An 18,400-nucleotide genomic window follows, 5' to 3' on the forward strand; every position below is an offset into this window, starting at 1 on the left:
TACACCTGTCTTAACACGTAGTACTGATATATTGCCCTCTATGATCAAGAATAATATAGAAATCAATTCTACAGATTCTATGAAATATAGATGCGGTAAACACACTACTCAATTTAATAGCAAGGTTTGTAGGCCTATATTATGCAAGTTGTAATATTCCCAGTGGAAAAAAAGAGGACAGAATTGCGTGCATTACGGTTAGACCTACTGTAGGTGTTTATACAATCGTACTGTATTCGTTTAAGAAGCGTTTGACTGTGGCAAAGCTTTGTTCGATGAGCGATCTACGGTTTTAACATCCGTGTTTTTCAAGTAGATTTCTGCCAGTAAATCAATGACTTAGTTCTTATCTTACTCTTTTCAACACACGAGTTTAGCTACTGTGGTTATTTTTTGTAATGTGTACGGGCTATGACCCACAACTAAAGAAGGAGTATACCTACAATCAGATAAGTAAGTAAGTTACACATTTTATTATTTTCATTTACGAATTTCAAGATTCAAGAAACGTTATTGGTCCACTTTAAAATGGAAATTTGTTTTGCTTGGCATGATTATGACAACAAAGCAAAAATACATCTAATTGCAAATGACAATGTTAAAAAAAAACTATTAAAAGCGCCAAGGCTCTGTTATACCTTAATGCAGTGTTATTTGAAACATATATAAAATCATTCGATTGTGCTGTGACATATAAACTATTAGGGTGATTAAAACGGTCAAGGGTTTTATTTAGCTGTTATCAACAAAACGATCTATTGAGAAAACGAAGTTTAAAACAGTACATAGGCCTATTATAGTTCCTATGAAAGAATCACTCAATTTTCATAGAGTTATCATATTACAACTGAACATTATATCGATGCTCTAAATAATTCCTCTTTCTATAAGTATTTGTTATAACTTTATTTTCATCTTGACTGTGTAATTTGGAGTAATTATAGAAAAGTACAGTGTTCCAATTACTATTTAAGAAAATATAATGTACTGTATTGTTTTGATATGATATGAGCATGGATAAAGTATTATAAGTCTATGTCATAGGTGAAAAATGACTTTCAGAATATAATTCGTTATCTTGTTATTCTACATCAGTACATACGGTACCGTACAATTCAATCCGATTCGATTATCAATGTGTAACCTGTTCACTTAATTATGTTTTTATTTCTGTAAGTACATTATATTCGATGTGAATTTCCCGAGGCACGTTCTGCCATTGTTTAACACACTTGGAAACTTGCTCTGTTGGCTACATTAAGACGTTTATTAGTTCATATTGTATATTGTGTCTGTAAAATATTTCTATTACTCTGGTGGTCAATTTTAACCAAACACTTTCCCAGTGTAACACAACATAATTGATATTTAGTACTAGCAAGATGTAATAACAGTCTAAAGAATTAAAAAAATAATAATATTAATAATAGTCCAAACAAGATACGCTATCGTTAAAAAATTATTACATTTTTACATAATACGGTAGGTTATCAATCTTCATGAAAATATTTCATAAATCCAAGGTTATTTTACCTATAGTTTTCAATCATGTATTAATCTTAAATCTCAAATAACGGACCAGTTTGCGATCAATGTTTTTGAAGTTGCGTTTATAGGCCTACAATTCCTACATTTCAGGACTAATAGGGTGGAGTGGGACTGGTCACGTCACCCAACCCACTTCTCAGGGTACGCACACGATAGCTATTTAGTGTAAATACAGCAGCTTAGATAATTAATTAATTTTACAAATAGTCATATAAAATAATTAATTGCTTTATAAATTGATATATAATTTACATTCGTACTTGAATTATAAAAAACTGCACTTTCATTTATTATGAGATATGGTTCTGATGGAATAGAGATTGATTTTCTTTGTGTGAATAATTCATGATATTTTGGGTCAATAAAATATACAATTCTTATTTTATGGATTAATTTTTTTGGATCAAAATAAAAATATTGAATTTTAAAAGCTCTTAAAAATATAATGATAAGCAAATAATTCACCAAGTATAACGAGAGAAGAGTAAAATTACATAACAGTTTAGGCCCTCAGAATTTAACATTACAAGTTGGTAAATGATTGTTGATTTGAATGATTGATTGAATAACGAAAGGATGGACGAAATTGATGGATGTCTGGATAAATTAGATAAATTATTAGATGGAAAGAGATTGAACGTTAGATGATGGAAAGACGAGTAAATGATACGTGTTACTGCTGCTTGGTGATGGGTAGTGTTTTTGCTTGTATTTACTGGTCCCTGTGAGTGGGTGGATAGGTGGGATGACATGATTGATAACCTGTATCTAAAATCGATGTAGCAATTTTCGTTGCGATTACCGCGTCATAAATTCATAAACTTCCAACTTATTATTATGAAACATAATATTTGTTGTGCTACACGTGTCGAAAAGTCAGATCAACCCTAATTACCAAATGTGTAATGATAATGGATATAAAACGTGCACACACTCGTCTTCATACATTAGTGGTATGGTTAATTACTATAGATTATAGGCAAATCACTATTACTAATAGTTAATAACGTATCAGACAGTTGGCTTCGAAAATGTATACGGTTCGGTATTATAGTAGGCTAGTGATAGTACGTTATTATCTTCTTCAGATGACGTTATTCTACACCCGCAAACAACTTAAAAGAAATACCTTCCTTTGTTTTGTCAGAAAGTATAACATTATTCGTTTATTCAATTAATTAATACACCGCTTCCATCTTCAAATACAATAAAAATCAAGCGCTTGATGGGTGTGGTTGGCCGCGAAGTAAAACATAGACGCGCCCTTGTACAATACAGATTTGGATTCGATCGCGCAATTCAACACTACGCTAAGAAATGTTTACAAAAGAAATACACATCATGCGAAATGAAACATTGAAATAGAAAGTACACTTTTACTTTAGATGAGTTTAAATCTTTTGCCATGGTCCAAACCTACTAACAATCTTTGAAATTGAAGAAAATACACTATGTGATGCGAAATGAAACATTCAAATAGACAGTATACTTTTACTTTAGATGAGTTATCAGTAATCCACCATTAGGCGGGGTTCTCCATGGTCCAAACCATTTTTTTCTAATGGGTTTGGAAGATACTTCCCCAAATCTTCGAATCTCCGTGACTGAATATCTCATCAAATTATTATTGTTATGTACATAGCCATACCATGGCATAACGATACGGTATTATGGTATTGTATTACCAGGGATCTCATTCGTTCCCGGTATTACCATTTACAGAATGAATGTATCGAATCATCACACACATAATGATTCTTCTTTTTTGAAAAATCGTTAATTCGTGAAAGTATAGTATTAGCTGCATTGACAATCAATAACATCTTATAACATTGTACATAAAAGAAGTTTGAATAAAAAAAACGATGATGCCGCAGGGTTGTGTTCATATAGCATTTTGTATGCGGAAAGTGAGGTTTTAGTTTTGTATTTCGATTTAAAAATACCCAGGCTAAACAGAAAATAAATTAACAGAAAATATTCACATATTTTATAAGAAGAATACATTAAAACATTAAATCACAAAACCCAACTTTAGAGCTTAAGACTCTTTTCTTATGACGTCATGTTAATTTATTGTGCGCATGCGTTTAGTTTGTTTTGGCAATTTTTGTCAAGTTGTTGCTCATCGTCGGACCCAATTTCGTCGCTTCTAGTATTAAAAAAAAAATCGATTTTAGTAGACGACGAAGACTTGAACCAATGAATTCCTAGTTCTTTACAAATCAACTTTCAACTGAAGGGTAAAACCTGCAGGCCTAAGTTTAATTATGGTTATTCTAAGGTTTCAATAACAATAGCATGTCTTCTGATAATTACATGTTTGTTGCACTAATTAGTGACGTGATTGTTGCTATTGAATTAATATTTGAAGATGCATAATTAATTTGGAAATAATTCGTAATAATATTATACCCTTGAGTTTCAATTAATGTTGTATGTTTTCAAGACACCTAAAGTAGAAACAACTTATCCAGTCCTCAACTGTCTCTACATAGATTAACATGTATAAAGTACATTAAGTATCGTTTATGCTCATTTTATATTCTCATTCATAATCATAATCCACTGAGTGTCATTGATTCTTTAACACACCTCTGTATCTTTTCGAAACATTCAATAGGATGTGATTGAACTATAATTATGTTTCATGGACAATATTCTCAAATATAAAAATAGTTTACACTTGTGGAATCATTGTGTAAGCGTGTGTTTTCCGGTTGCTTCGATTACATCATTTTGATACAAACGCCTCTCGGGATGTAAATCTTCTTTTTGGCATGTACAGGGCTATCCCTTGTTTTTCTGTATTTTGCTAGCTTTGTATGGTATAGAAATAAATCAAATCATCAACCGTCGGAAAAGGAATTTAATTGAAAACAGATTATCACAGTAAACCAAAAATCCATGCTCTGTACGAAATTATTTAACAAGTATAGGACCTTGTTAGATTTAAATGAAGTACTATACAGTACAAAAGACAGACAGATCACTTGAAACCAAAGGGCTCTTCAGAATCACAATTATCTTGCCGATTTAGTGGTTCTTGAATAACGCCCGAAACATATGTTATCTTGCAGTTTCGAATCATACTTTATACATAGCTTAATTCAATAGTTGGTAGCCTTTTACTTGTTTTATCTTACGGGAGTACACTCTATCATACGACAACAACTCAAGCTTAGGCTTAAGAAATTTCTAATTTCTGAATTTGATAATTATATACAAATTACTATTTTTGTCGATCAATATTATCTAATTTGTTATTTTACAATCTTAATATTTTCGAAAACAAATTCAATAGACACACTTTTATTTTATTTATTATTAAGAAGCGTGAAATTAGAAGTCAGCCGTTAGCTTCCTCGGTGTAGACTTCTCCATTATTAATAACAAATTTATCAGAAAAGCAACTGAGAGAATGAATCAATAAAATGAGAATATTAATCATTATCCTTTACAGTATCAGAATTGTTTTAAATGATATTAGGTTTAGATGCTATTCAAATGTTCTATATATTCTATTGTTTTGTACTTATTATGGTGTCGTTACATAATTATACATAATATTAATTTGAGTTACTACTAATAGTCAAATTTGGTACTTGATGATTGTGTATTCTTGTTCTCAAGTTGAAGAGAATTCGGTACTTAATGGTTAGGTATTCTTGCCTTCCAGTGGAAGAGAATTCGGTACTTAATGGTTAGATATTCTTGCCTTCCAGTGTAAGAGAACTTGGTACTTGATGATTAGGTATTCTTGTTCTCAAGTTGAAGAGAATTCGGTACTTTTAATGGTTAGGTATTCTTGCCTTCCAGTGGAAGAGAACTTGGTACTTGATGATTAGGTATTCTTGTTCTCAAGTTGAAGAGAATTCGGTACTTAATGGTTAGGTATTCTTGCCTTCCAGTGGAAGAGAACTTGGTACTTGATGAGGTATTTTTGTTCTACAGTGGAAGAGAACTTAACTTGGTACTTGATGATTGAGTATGAGCAACTAAATTACATGTTAATAATGGTATTTTTTTTACAGCTGTACGTCGATCTGTATTATTAGGAAGATATTCATATTGTTGAAGCGCATTTACTTGTATGTGTGTGTATAACATTGCTTGTTTACGACTTCATTGCATTTAGAAGTTAAAGAAGTCCACCACGACACCTTTAGTTAATGACATCAGGGAATTATGATCAAACGCACGTCATATACAACACTTCTTCATTGTTGCAAATTAGACCACCTTGGTTGAAACACATATTTAGAAAATGCTTTAACTACTGATAAAGATTAATATAAAGACGTTTTCCACAATCCTGTTTTACCTTGATACACCGTGCTGCATGCAGAATAGGCCTATTTTGATAACATCAGTAATAAAAAAAATAAGACATGATTACCATTATCATACGCCGGCCTACTTATTTTTGAACAAGTATAGACAATACCTCGCCCACAAGACGAGATAAACTGCAGGTTTAGACACCGAGAGAAAAGAAAAACATTTAACCAATCCCAATGTTATATATCTACACGACTAAATTTTAAAAGTTGTTAGTTCGATGCATAAAAGGAGTACTGTAATTGAAAGTTTGTAGTTCGATTAGGCCAAAATGATATAGACTTTGAGGTAAGTTTACGGCTCGTCATTTAAAAAGTTTTAGCTCTAAATGCGATTAAAGTCCTTAATACAGCCCTACTAATACGAAACGCTTTATTTTGTATATTGCATCATGAATTATTCTTAAACAATAAATAAATGACTACTGATGTTAAATGCTTATAGCATTTTATTTATGACGAGTTTTTAGACATTAAAAGGTCACCATAAATGTTATCGTATGCAGTATATGTCATTATACATTTTTTTTTTCATTTTCAAAGTCAATGCATTCGCCGGTTTCAGTCTCTGTTATTAGCAAGGAAGAGACACATTTTGATATTGTATACACAAATTTGTATATACACACCGTTCCGTATTATCGGGACTGTATTGTCGATTTAACGCTCGGTCTGACAAAAATAGATGGCTGTATTAAAGGTATCTATACTCATGGTCTTTAAGCTAAACTAGAAACTGAAGAAATCGGATCGGATTTGGCCTACCACAGACCCACGGCAGCCAGCAGTGAAGCTAACCGGCGGTCGATATCTAGTCTTTGTGAATAGTCTACCAAGTTCTTTAACTTGCATTATGTACACGGGATCAACGGCTTTACATCCCATCCAAAGGACAAAGTGATGAGAGTAAAGCCTATTGCCTATAGCATACAGCTAGTATGGCACAGATAGACTCGAACCCATGCCTATCGCATGTTAGTGCAATATTATCATTACACCATTCTCCGTCTAGCCTCCATTTCTTGTTAGATGCTCTCATAAAAAGTATTGTTATAAAACATTATACAGTATATACATGAAACATTTCTAGTGTTTATAAATTAAAATACTATACTCTATTAGGTTACAATGATGTCATAACATTTATCTTTTGTAATATTAAATATTCATCGGTATAAATGCCATTAATAATGGCCAAACTATAATTTTTCTATTAATATTAAGCTGTAATTATGAATATCACATAGATTTAATTTGCTACATCAAGCACAAAATGGCTCTCATAAGCGATTTCATTAATCTTTACGCTAATACACTGTCAAAGCGTCCATGCAAATCAGATTGATAAAGTATAAACAAATATTTTCCTCATACTTAAAAATGATCATTGGTATTTGTTACCGTGACGTTCCATAATCGGAATATTCCATTTAACACGAATCACATTTTTGCTACTCGGAGACTGCGGCAATTAACAAACTCATAGAATAATAAATAAAGACGTATACAACATAAGTTCTGGCTTAAATAGTTTAATTAGTAAATGAACATTCACCCATGTAAAACTGCACATAAAAGTCATAAGCAAATATAAGTTATATAGCAATAATTTCCAATTCTAAGTAAGCACAACAGGGATGCTCAGAGAAAAATAGCCCTATTGCCATAAGTGTCATAATATTGGGCGGGAGGGAGGGAAAATTGTCTTCAACTTAATGTGATCGTGTTAACAGAGAGGATGCTTGATCAAAGAGGTCGAAAACCCGCCCTCTCCGATCTCAAAATAGAATTGTGTTTCCAACCCCATTCTTGATTTTGTTGATTACGGATATATCTACGTCACAATAACCTTGTTGTGGACCAATTATAAACAATCTCGTTTTATGTTTAGTTAAATATTACGATACCACCTTGGATAGGAAGTACAGTATCTCCCGGATTTATTCTATAGGACCGGACGGTAGGTGTGTTCAGTATTCTAAAGGTTTTAAAGCTTTTTTTCTCCTTAACTTGCACTAACTATGCAATAGGCCTCAATGACCATAATTGCTTGGATGTACTATGGTACTTAGAGTAGTACATAAGCCTATGGTATTCCTTGCCGATAAACAGCAGCAAGCAACATATCTAATACACGAAATGGACGTTGGAATGATGATAGTGAAAATATTAATCAAACTGTTGATATGTTCATTTTTTTTACCGTCTACAAGGACATAATTTAATCCGTCTATATTAAAACTTAAATTAAAGCCTACCTTTATCTTTCTAATTGATTGCTGTGGTGTAATTCTATAAAGAAATGGGTTTATGTTATGGTCGTACGTAGATCTAACGCAGAAAACAACCGAAAAAAAACAATAATTATAATGGCAATGTATTGATTTGTCGGTGTCAATTTAATTCGAATATTTCTACATGTAATGAAATATAAGAGGCGCAATTTTGTAATAGTAAAATTAGGTGTAGTTTTCGTTTTTGCATGTAATACATATATAATATATAGGCTATATTTTACTAAGACTGTTGTTTGAAAATCAAATTTAAGTGGGCGTGGTGAGGTCAAGTTGATAAGCATCTACTTTTGTGAACCCACTTTGCGTCGTTGAAAATACTCATAACCTACATTATGTTAAATTTACTAAGTTTAATTTTAATGTGCTACGGTACTGTGCTATTATAAAGCGATCTCATAGGACCTATTGATGAAAATAACGCTTGAAAAATTAAGTTCGATTAATATCAGTAAATAACTATCAATCAACCTGCTTCTCTGAATACAGTCAATATCAAATTTCAAATTTATATCGTAATTGAGCAATTAAAGTTTGTGTATATTTTGCTGTATACTATTTCTCGTTTGTATGATCAGAATTATTGAATTATTATTCATTTATTTAGTCAATCACGCTTTCCTTAAATTTACCACCAACAGACCAAAGGTCGAATCATGATCGATAACGACTGGCGGTCAATCAACCTTGTGATCACAAAATAGGCATTAAAAATATATCAATAGGCCTACTTGTTATAATGTAATTCATGTCATAATTATTATCAAGCACTGGGTGTAAGCCAAGTGTTACATAGAGGAGCTATATAATAGGCAGACATTAACATGTGATCATTCCAATAATTATAGATATAAACAAATAATAAAACAATTAAACTATAACCTCGTTCCCGGAAGTTCAAATTCCTTTATGGAATAGAAATGCGCACTGAATACATAGGATAAACAGTTATTTTGTATAATATACAAACAGATAAAAATATTGCAAAAAGCTGAATTGTTTTGTATCACTCACTAATGTAACATTAACCACGTAACAAATATTTAACCAACTAACGAACAAAAAAATGTTAAGGAATCTTAAACTTTTAAAACTGTTTGTTTTGAAAGTTGAAAATTAAGGACTTGCAGTTCTTTCATGTTTGTCTGTTTATCCACCAACTCTCTATTTTAACTGGTGGTTAATTTAAGTCAATAAAACCATTAACTAAAATATTTCCAGGGAAAAGTGAGTCTTTCAATGTTTTAAATAGGGTCGTATCAGCTTCAAATGTAAATTTCAATCTTAAAACTTCAGTCTATATTTTCCTAATTTGAATCATCTATTAAGTCTATAACCGTAAAATATTATACATAACACATTGTTTTCCGCATAAAAAGTTTGAAATAATAACCTTTTTCATGAAAGCCATTCCATTTCTATGCTAATATCTGTCTGTTCAACAATACTCTAAATTCCAAAGGTTTCAATTACATGGTTTCGTCATTGCTGGCATAAAAGTTTATAGGCTTTGTTTTCTAAGAAAAAAACAGTCTGAAGACAACAATGACGAAATTCAACTTTATGTCTAACGTAATGTCTTTCGATAAAGAAAGAATTGAAGGATAGACAGACCGACAGTCATGAAAAAGTGGTAAATAAATTTAAAAAGTTCAGCGTTCATGTGAAAGATTTAATAACATTTGACAAACTATCGTGAACATTTCCGTATGTTGTTAGTGATTCTTTATTTCTTCATTGTTGTAAGTTCCACAATCAACATATTGATTATTACGGAACTGGTTAAATGTTTTTACGTTAGTGCTTAATATTTATTACATATTAGTTGATTATTACGTTAGTGGGATAAAAGAAAGACATCACGGAAGGCAAACTTGACATCGCCCACTCAAATATGATATTCAACAGATTTTGAACACGCGCGTTTAATAACTGGCAAAATAATAATTATTCATTATTAAAGACATACCGATGATCTTTGTGAAATTTATGAAATGAAAGAATTTACCCACATGTATTTTGCCTTCCATTACTATATCATCCATTCCGTACGATTGGGGCCATAATTAATTACTTAGAATCAGAAACAGTAAAAGAGACACGGTAATTTCAACACCAGAGCTCCTATCTATGTCACACAGTGTTATATCAACAGCAAACACGTTATATTTTTACTATGTTTGATATGGACATGCGAAGGATTGATAATGAATGAGTCATGACTCTTCTACTATTTTACGAGGCGGTCCCAGCATTTCAACGAATGAAAATATTGTCCCCATTCAACGAATACAATATACAACACATTCATTATTCTTTAATGTTGCGTTGCACAATTATTCTTCAAATGTTTACAAAAAGCTGAACAAATAAAGTAGAACCATTTTAAAAAGAAAAATAAGTGGAGTTATTGTCAATGATTTTGCCAAGGTTTATCTATTAAAATAAACAATAAAAACTTTATACCCGGAGCTAAATACCCTTTCAATTCAGTTTCCATTTATAAATGCTGATATAATTCTTTGAAAACATATTGTACCAAATATCAAAATATCAAAATATCAAATATCAAATATTATTATTCCATAAATGAATAGGCCTGTGATACTACACTGTGTTATTGTATGGTATATTTGGCAAAAATTCATTTATAGGCCTAATATACAAATGAAATGGTCTTGAAAATATTAACAAATATAACAACCACTTAACATTCGAGGAAAAACAATAAGAATAGCTAATATCAGCACGTCATTTTACTGTTTATTCCCGAGAAAACCACCATATTTTAGTATCTCAAATTCCTGAAATGTAATTATTAAAACGGTTTTGTATTTACGCTAACATGTCACTATCACAGTTATGCTAAATTGAGCGATACTTGGACCAAAACCGATTGAAAAGGAATATGTTTGGCTTAAATCGGTCCCTTGGTTTAAGATGGCAAAAACCAACCATAACGATGTGTGTCGGGGGAAATACTATAACATTTAAGTTCATGTGTACGTCATTAACATTATGCATATTTTAAACTCTGTCTAACTAGTTTGAAACAAAATGTGATGTGCCCAAATAGGATAGTGTTCATGCCCAATTATGATGGGCACATCAGTTTGTTGTTGTCACATAAAGTTTGATAGTGTAGACAGCAATCTGCAGTTATTTTACAAAAAGGTAACGTTGACAGAAGAAAATCAACTCTCATTCATATCTATCAGAAAAGACAAATAGCATATCGCATACAATGACATTATTAAATAAGACTCAACTCATAAAAAATATGATAATTCTTCTCATCAGAAAAATTCATGAAAAATGTGGTGGAGACATTAACGCTTTTCAATATTTTATCAAATTGTCCAGTGTCTACTGCTAATAATATAAACAGATACCGAATAATAAAAACGTTTATTCCTCTTGTTGCTTAGTTTACGTCTTAGGTAATAGTAGGCATGTTAAGGTGCATATTTTAGGCAAATCCTTCAAATTGTGATAACATTTTGAAACTTTGCACAGTTATTCATTAGGGTGTCAAAAATATGAAATGGAAGGGTTGCACAAAATTTGGTCAGGGGAAAGCCGCCATTTTGTATTTCAAAATGGCGGACCTCAAATTTTTAATTGTCAGGTATATCTCTGCTAAAGAGGCACCTAGAGTTCTGATTTTAAATGCAAATTATATGGTAGTGGGGTCACCAAACATATTGGTATAATTAACATTTGATTGCATGGCGGCCATGTTGGATTTTAAAATGGTGGACTACAAATTTTCAATTTTCAGGTATATCTCTGCTAAAAAGGCACATAGAATTCTGATTTTAGGTGCAAATTATAATTATGGTAATGGGGTCAACAAACATATTGGTATAACTAAAATTGTTATTGCATGGCGGCCATGTTGGATTTCAAAATGGTGGACCCCAAATTTTCACTTTTCAGATTTCAGATTTTTTAGATTTGATGACAACAAATCAGAGTTGTTTTCAATTATTGTAACTGAAGTAGTAGAGAACATTGGCACAAATCACGGAATGTTTGTAGGGTCTTTGGGAGACAGAGCTGTAACAAACCAGTAAATATACAATGGCTGATGCCATGTAACATAGAAGAGGCAGATGAACGTATGTTTGTTCACGTTAAACTTCCCGCAGAAATTTTCCACGCATTGTCAAGACTGTACACAGTGATGTTGTTGTCAGCTTTCCACAAAATACCTGGCATCCACAAGCTTCGGATCGAGTTTGGAGTGGGGAAGCACAAAGCACAATACACGAGATTGCTTCTTCTCTTGGATCACAAGCATCAGCCGCTTACTTGTTCTTTCATACCATTAGCGGTTGTGATAGAACTTCATCTGTTTAAGGAAAAGGTAAAGCTACATTTAACGAGACTTTGAAAAAGATGCCATGCATGACTCCAGTTTTTGAGAGGATGTCATTGCCTGTAGGGCATGTTAGTGAAACAGACACAGATTATCTAGTAACAGTTTGTTGTAACTATGTCTACTGCAGAACATTTAATGATGCAAGACGATATCTTTTTACAACAAGAGAAAGACTATTGAAAATATCCCCCAACATCTGCAACATGTGAAACGGAAGCCAGGAAGTGGTACGACTGTCTAGATGCATTCAGGGTTGAGCAGGACCCAGCGAACTGGAGATAGAGGAAGGACGGCAACCAATTTAGTCCAGCTTGGAGTTCATTGCCGGAACTTTCAGATGTCACAAAGGTTTTAATTCGCTGTGGACCCCCTGTGGACACACCGACTGTGTTCTTGGATGCTGTAAATGCAGAAAGAGTGATTTACCATGTACAGAGCTGTGTGGTTGCCAGGGAAATTGTGACCTACAATAAGTGTCCGTGTTAAATGCATGTAATTATGAACATAAACAAATAGTGTAAAGCCAGTACGGGTTGAGCTACATTCAAAATGGCCGCCATGCAATCAAAGACGTTATACTAATATGTTTGTTGACCTCAATACTATATTATACTTTGTACCTAAAATTATAACTGTAGGTACCGTACTGAAACATTTTGAGTTCGCCATTTTGAAATTCAAAATGGCCGCCATGCAATAAAATTGTCAGTTAAATACCAATATGTTTGGTTACCCATTACCATATAATTGGCACCTAAAATCAGAACTCTGTGTACCTTTTTAGCAGAGATACCTGAAAAGTGAAAATTTAAGTCCGCCATTATGAAATTCAAAATGGCCGCCATGCAATCAAAATGTTAGTTATTATGTTTGGTGACCCCATTAACATATAATTTGCACCTAAAATCAGAACACTGGGTGCCTTTTTAGCAGAGATATACCTGAAAAATAAAAATTTGAAATCCGCCATTTTGAAATCCAACATGGCCGCCATGGAATCAAAATGTTAGTTATACCAGTATGTTTGGTTACCCCACTACCATATAATTTGCACCTAAAATCAGAACTCTAGGTGCCTTTTTAGCAGAGATATACCTAAAAAGGGAAAATTTGAAGTCCGCCATTTCGAAATCCAAAATGGCCGCCATGCAATTAAAATGTTAGTTATACCAATATGTTTGGTGACCCCATTACCATATAATTTGCACCTAAATTCAGAACTCAAGGTGCCTATTTAGCAGAGATATACCTGAAAAGTGAACAATTTGGGTCCGCCATTTTGAAATCCAAAATGGCGGCTTTCCACTGACCAAATTTTGTGCAACCCTTCCATTTCATATTTTTGACACCCTAATGAATAACTGTGCAAAGTCTCAGAATGTTATCACAATTTGAAGGATTGGGTCACTTAACAGGCCTACTATAATACATAGCAGTATATAACTCGGGATCTAATATCTAAAGTAACTGAACACAGCTATTTAATTAGCCAATTATCGATATTGTATTTATATTGTACAGCAGGCACATTCAGAATAATGACTTTTACATCGTACGCCGTAAGTCTCTAACCTTATTACCATAATCCAAGGAGCCACATGTGATACACGTGTCAATGTATTACAGAATTTGCATATGATAGGCCTACTGGACACAGTATTTATGTGCGATACACTTACAGAGAACTTTAAGTAAATATCTATTTCAGAATCTCTGATGATGCGTTTTTGCGTTCATTTTGATGTTTTCAAGCAGGTTGAATTAAGTATTATGTAAATAAATTATAAAATATATCATTAATCATCAATTCCATTCAATAGTGTCAGGGCAATGTTCATAATGTGTATTATGCCTTGTCCATGGTCATTGTGAAATTCAATAGTTAAGTCATATTTTATATTATTCATTCAATTAAAACGTGGCCCGTTTATGTGATAAAAAGTTACTTTGAAATGTGTAATCGCGATACGAAACGATAACAATTTATTGTCGCACGGCAAGCACAGCATGAGCAAGTTAGGAAAAAGAATATTAAATAATATTAAATAATATCAGGCAATTTTACATTAATTCAATGGCTAAAAGAACATTAATTTGTTTTACAGTAAATAAATCTCACAAAGCAAACACAGTTAATTATATAATACATTAATACCAATAGTAAACCAATAAATTGAATAGGCTAATTAGGTCTATATCATAATAATATCTTGGATGACGATACTGGTACAAACAAACAAAATGGTTTCGTGTATTTCAGTTCAATGGTGAACACCGTTCATTTATATGCAGTATATCTGTAGTATTCATTAAAGGAAATCACTGTTTCAATCATTTATAATTGAACTCCAACAATCACAACTCAAAAAGCGAGAAACCGTTTTGAGAGGGACTATCGAATATAGCTGCACATAGATCATCTACCGGCTGCCAATCAAATACGCCAGTTTTGAATTTCGCTTATTCTAGGCCTTGTATTCTGATTTATGTGGTTTTCATAATATTTTCAATTATTGGTTTGCATAACTTATAATTATTTAGCCATTTTGAAAAGGTCGTTACCCCTGCCTGTTTGCGTCAATTCACTTTCTGTGTATATAACACCTGTATGATCCATGGTCAGAGCTCAATGTTCGATTTGTTCTAACAGATTCGCAGAGTAAAAAAACAAGCGTTAAAGTCAATAGCATTGTGTCACATGTATAGTATATATATATGCAAATTAAACATTATCTAAGTGAAATCATAATCGATCTTATCAAATTAAAATAATGAATTAAGGATGATAACTAACATAATTAATACAAGGACAATATATGACATTATAGAATACGAGACGTAACCCTAGTGACGGTCTTACTGACACCCATCAGTGTTAACATGTAAATTGATAACAATCTTCTTACAGTACGGTACCTAATTACAATGATTAAGATAACAGTAGGTCTATACGTGTGTATTATCTTAATATTAACATGCCTAATAATTCTTTCCGGATGTATGGGGTAGAGAAGAAATGGACTCTGTACACCCTTGATCACAGCATGGAGGTATAGATCACAGTATCAAGAATGATGACATTAAACACCGTGCAGTATATCGCGTCTTCTGACACAGAAACATTCATACCTTTGGATACTGTTTCTCCTGATACTGTCCGTAGATCTTGATTCGAACCCTTTCATAGATCTCGAGAGATTAGGGTTATGTTAAGTTAATAATTTAGGAGTAAAGGGCTATGGTATGGGTCTGTTGCTAAAGACATGGTACTGCAGGATGTACATTGACACGTACAGTACGAGAATCGGCTAATGTAAGCATAATAGTGCAGAAATCATATAGACTAGAATCAGTTCATCAAATAGAAGAATGCCCTGCAAACCATTAGGAGAACGAGCCCTATTTAGCGTGAGCTTTTGCCTCTGGCATCTTACTTGTTTATTTTTGCCTAAAGCCAGTCATTAATGTCTTAGTCAATTAATAAATCACGTAACACCTTGTTCATCTTCCAGGCTCAGCCTTCCTTGCTTCTGATTGGCTGCAATGCACAGCCTATTTTGGAATTGGTCACTCATTGTATTTAGAAACCACCATTATATCATGGGTAAATTTTTTGCACACAAAATTAAAGAATGCAAGTGGCCTTGTGGTTAGCAATGTCAGTTCTAATCTAACAGCAGGGAACCAAAGAATGAACTGTAGAGATGAGTTTAAATTAAAAATTTGTGTTTTTTGTGCACCCAGACTAAAATCGCTGGAAAAGCAAAAACTTTTGTTTTGAAATTAAAACTATATTTATAAACTATTTCATGTTCTTCAGCTGAGATCTCAAAATGATCTCTATGGATTTGCCACCCCTCTAATGTTAAATATATAGGCCTATAATAAATAGTACAGTAATACTATTTCAAATTTTAAGCAAACAATTAAATACTGTATTTTATAATCATATTTTATATAATAGTTACTTTATGTCTCAATTATAAACCCCTTTTCTTGAGTATACCCCAATTGTATGCACATTTATGGAGGAAATAATTATATATTTATGTTTTTCTCAATACATAATAGTTCAGTTTTTATTACACATTAATGTGACATTTGTTTGTCTAAGTTGTGTGAAGTAATGATACCAAAAATGTTAACTCTTAATTTGTAACTCCTGAATTGTAATCAATAGATTAGGTCTAAGTAAATATTAAAAAATTGTTGTTAATGTTACAGATGGAACATTTTTGTTATAGGCCAGGATATCATTATTTTAACGATTAACTAAAAAATCAGATACTGTAATTAATACACTGAATAAAATCTGTATGTGCATGTTATATATTTATTTTAATTTGAAAATTAACAATTGCCATGTAAACATATATTATGGGCCTAATTTGAATTAAATTTTATAGAGTTATATTCTTAAAAAATTCCTGTCCGTTAAAAAACAAGGCCAACAGCCATTAATTAAGTCGCGTTCTACAATGCATAGTGATACCGGACCGACCGACAGACCGACCGACATAGTGAACTATACTGATCGAAATTACTGAACATGTGCAAAAATGTTGAAATGTTTAAAAACATTTATATTTTTTTAATTTACACGTGCGTAGCCTGTCACTTTTGACGTGCTCATATAACGTAATTTCTAGTTGAAAAGTAAGTCAAGAAAACAGAAATCGGGCAAAAAGAGTGCGCAACAAAATTTAACGCGCAGTGCGCGTGCAAAAATCTGCGCACTCATGGCAATTTTGTAAACGCTTAAAATTGCCAGAAACGTACTCTTATTTCATCGAAAATAAATTTTGAACATTTTAAGCGCGCGTACACATGCGTTAAATGCGCTACGCACGTAATTGTATTGCCATATGATGATTTATGCCCTGAAATTTATGAGTACCAAATTTTATTTAATTGTGATTCATGGTTGTGAAGATATGATTACAAACGTGATTTCGTTAAATCGTGCGTATACCGCGTAATTTTTTATTGCGCACCATGAAAACATAACCACATCGATTCCTGGCCATAAGGAATATACTGTGAAAAATTGACTTAGCTAGATTAAACTGATATCAAGATTAGGTCAGAAAGCGATAACATGCATAGTGATACCGGACCGACAGACAGACAGACCGACAGACCGACCGACATAGTGAACTATAGAGTCGCGTCCACGCGACTAAAAATGTGAACCTGCATAATGCGATAAAGTATTGTTGGCACATATATTAAATCCCGTCACAGTATAACTTGTATCCTTTAACTTTTGGAATGAGTTGGTGCATGGTAAGATATAGGAATATGGATTATGAAGGGGATGAAAAAATGTGAAAAAGATAGCACAATTTCTCAAATAGGTAGCACAATTTCTCGAATGGTTAGCACAATTTCTCAAAGAGGTAGCACAATTTCCCGAATGGTTAGCACAATTTCTCAAAGAGGTAGCACAATTTCCCAGATGGTTAGCACAATTTCTCAAAGAGGTAGCACAATTTCCCGAATGGTTAGCACAATTTCTCAAAGAGGTAGCACAATTTCCCGAATGGTTAGCACAATTTCTCAAAGAGGTAGCACAATTTCCCAAATGGTTAGCACAATTTCTCAAAGAGGTAGCACATTTTCCCGAATGGTTAGCACAATTTCTCAAAGAGGTAGCACAAAATCTCCCGAATGGATTGCATAATTTCTCAAAGAGGTAGCACAATTTCCCGAATGGTTAGCACAATTTCTCAAAGAGGTAGCACAATTTCCCGAATGGTTAGCACAATTTCTCAAAGAGGTAGCACAATTTCTCGAGTGGTTAGCACAATTTCTCAAAGAGGTAGCACAATTTC

The 18,400-nt window shown here is 32.8% G+C and overlaps 1 protein-coding gene across 2 annotated transcripts in view; it reads left to right on the forward strand.

Annotated features, from left to right (window-relative positions):
- The first annotated feature begins 112 nt into the window (after positions 1-112).
- The window catches only part of LOC140051261 (synaptotagmin-15-like), a 32,515-nt gene continuing 14,227 nt past the window's right edge, over positions 113-18,400 (forward strand). Inside the window, exon 1 of one of the 2 annotated variants that reach the window (XM_072096411.1) lies at positions 113-457. The gene's annotated coding sequence lies outside the window, so the exon portion shown is untranslated. The remainder of the gene's footprint in view (positions 458-18,400) is intronic. The other variant, XM_072096412.1, reaches the window with a different exon arrangement.

This window comes from Antedon mediterranea, chromosome 6 (assembly GCF_964355755.1).
Source record: "Antedon mediterranea chromosome 6, ecAntMedi1.1, whole genome shotgun sequence".
Taxonomy (NCBI): Eukaryota; Metazoa; Echinodermata; class Crinoidea; order Comatulida; family Antedonidae; genus Antedon; species Antedon mediterranea.